The following is a 3,167-nucleotide window of genomic DNA, read 5'->3' on the forward strand; positions in this document are numbered from 1 at the left end:
TGGGAAGACCACAGGCTCTGCGGTGAGACAGACACATCTCAAAGCAGGTGGGCGACCATGGGCATTCACCTTCCCTGAGCCTTGGTGGCCTCATCTGAAAAATGGGGATGATAATAATGGTCCCAGCCTCACAGGTTCTTGAGATGCTTACATCAGATGGCACAGTACAGGAGCCAGCACTCGAGAGGAGCCTGTTACAGTACAGGAGCCAACAAAGCAGTGTTTCCCTTCCTAAAGAATTTAGGACAGTTGATCTCTTATTCCTATTTTTAAATATCTCCAAGGAAGGAGAAACCATAGCATCCCTCGGTAGCCAGTGCCGGGGCTTCACAGCCCACTGAGATGATGTGTGAATATAGCGCAGAGGCCCACATCCAAGGAGGCTGGCGGAGGCTGGGAGGCCTGCCAAGCAGCCTGCTGGACCGCTACCCATCCTATCCCTTCCCCCGCCACTGCCTCCTAAATATATATATTAGCTTAGCCGTCCTTCCCAGACAGACCTCCTCTTGGAAACCCTCTGCGATAATCCCCTGGTTCCAAATGTTTCCAGTCTTCTAACCACTGTAACACCCATTGGCTATAACAGTCTGCAGGCATTTACGAGAAACAGGCTGGGACTATCACTGTTTAATTACCTAATTGGTTAAGTCAATAAGTACATATTAGTTACCTTCTCATTGCCAGACAGCTACCCAGGCACTAGGCAAGCAACAGTGAATAAAACAGGTGAGGTCCCTGCCCTCGTGAAGCTCACATTCTAGAACTGGGAAGGGGGGCAGAAAGTAAGCATACAGTTGTGAGTATGTGAAATGCAGAGCTTACTCTTGTATTATTACTTATTGCCCATTGTATCATTTATTTGTATTACAGCTGCACACCTACTCTTTTGCCCACCCTTGTATGTTGTCAGTTGATCAAAATTGTGCAGCAGAGGAAAATAGGCCAGGATGGGGCAGGGGGCTGCTCTGTGCCGGAGGAGTGGAGCGGCTGGCTCCTACGCACCTGCACTGCAGCCTCACGCAGCCTTTCTCTCAGTGTGTTGCACTCACCACACTTCTTTCAGCCCAGGGATTTTTGCACGCTCTTTTTGTTTGGGACACTTGTCCTTCCCTACCTCACTTTCTTAACCCCCTCTTTTTGATGCTGTGACATTTGAGCAAAGACTGGAAGGACGTGAGGGGACTACTTATCCGTGCTTGGCTTTTCTGGGAAACCGTACGCTCCTGGAGGGTAAGAAGAGGCAGTGGAGACTTAGTGGTTAGAGATGCACGCTCTGGGGCGCAGAGGACTTCGTGCAAATCCCTGCTCCACCACACCCCGATCGTGTGACAAGATCCTGACTCCTCCCAGGTCTCAGCCTCTTCTTCTGGAAAACAGAAAAGAACAGTATTTATCTCATAGGAATATTATGAAGATTCCATGAAATCCTGAATGTATAGTGCTAGGTACCAAAGGTGGATTGATGCTGAAACTAATGAAACTTCAGCAATCACACACACACACACACACACACACACACACACACACACGAGCCCCTTCCAATGCCCTGAGAGGGGAGCCGGCAATGAGTCTACACAGTCATGGGTTTCTGTAAAATACGTCAACAGGAATCCATTGAAACCACTGTTTCTTCCCACCTGACTTCCTTCTTGTCACACGCCTCCTCACGTCACATGGCGCTGGAGAGGACATGGCCCTCTCCTAGCTGTAATTCTGTAATCTTCGTAAAGGGGGTCCCTCCAAACTGTATAAGCTTCAGACCTCCTAAAATTTGAACTCACTCCTTTTTGGCACAGGGGGCCAGCCACTGTGGTTGTAACAAGGCATTTTTCCCCTCTTGCAGTGTCCAGGTGAGTGGCCAGCACCAAGCAGGTGTTCCCTGGTGATAGTATGATTGAAGGAATACTGGAGACCTGTGGCCTCAGAGGGCAAGGGACCTCAAAATGTCAACCACCCTCCCTTGTCTCCTCCCCACCCAAAGTCACCGCAGGACTGTCGGAACAACTGGGAGATCTGGGAGTAACCACATTAGGAGGAAGGGAGCAGAGTGAGCACTTTCCAGGAAGACCAATCTCCAGTCCTCTCAGGACGGAGCTGCTGATTGAGTTCATCAGCTCCTGGAGGATCTCTCCAGGGTGCTGAGGGCTGTGGACAAATGCTGGGGCAGCCCCACCCACTGCTGAACCCACACCTGGATGAGGAGGCTCTGGGGAGCAGGACAACACACCTTCCAAGGGATCCCCAATTCCAAATCCTTGTACTCAGACCTCAGGATACTTTGGGTCATCCTGAGTCACCCCCAAGAACCAGCCCCAGGGTCTGGCAGTTCTTGTATTTAAGCTGAAAAGATCGTGAAATCTCCACCCAGCATGAAAATGAGCTGTTTTTCCCTCTTAAACACTGAAAACAGCTCATGCCCATCATCCACAGGGAAACCTTCTCCCTACTTGAAAGCCGTTATAAAATCACATCTCAGCCTTTTATTTCCCAGCCAAATGATGCCAATTACTAATACCAAAGGGAAGGAACGTGACTCATTGATGTTCCCAGTTCTGACGGCTGATTGCCATAAATTCCCCAGTCCCCGGAGTTCGCTCCTCCTCCTCCTTTCTGACAGTTCTCCGTAGTCATCACCCAGAAAGTCGCCCTCTCCTCTTGTTTTTCTCCAGGAGACTTGTGGAAGGACTTGCCACAGCCCAAGTCCATTTTCAAGGTCACTCCAAGTCCCTTTTTGCTCACCTCCCAACTGGATTCAGAGAAGAACATGACTTTAGTGTCCTCAGGTGTATTTGTGCATCTACGGACTCATGTATTTCTAGTGTCTATTAAACAGAGAGTCTTCGTTCATCCTGGTCCACCCACTGTGCTCTTCCACCTTCCCAAGGTCGTGTCTCCCACCCAGAAACTCAGTGGAGTTTCTTGCTCTTTCGTCATCAATCAAAGCACACAACAGCAACAGGCAGGAGCGTTGCTCATCATTCTGCAGAGAAATGGCCCAGGAGCCCTCGGCTTCAGCCTTCCCTCTGCCTCCCTATCCAACCCCCCATCACAAATGAGAGTAAGACCCTGGATTCCCAGAAGCGCTTGCCCTTTTTTGAGGCAAGGAGGGAGAATAACTTTGGATGGCTTTTAAATCGCTGTCGCAGCACGTTGACCTTCAGCTCGGC

This window comes from Artibeus jamaicensis, unplaced genomic scaffold (genome assembly GCF_021234435.1).
Source record: "Artibeus jamaicensis isolate MK-2021 breed Jamaican fruit bat unplaced genomic scaffold, CSHL_Jam_final contig_797, whole genome shotgun sequence".
In the NCBI taxonomy this organism is placed as follows: Eukaryota; Metazoa; Chordata; class Mammalia; order Chiroptera; family Phyllostomidae; genus Artibeus; species Artibeus jamaicensis.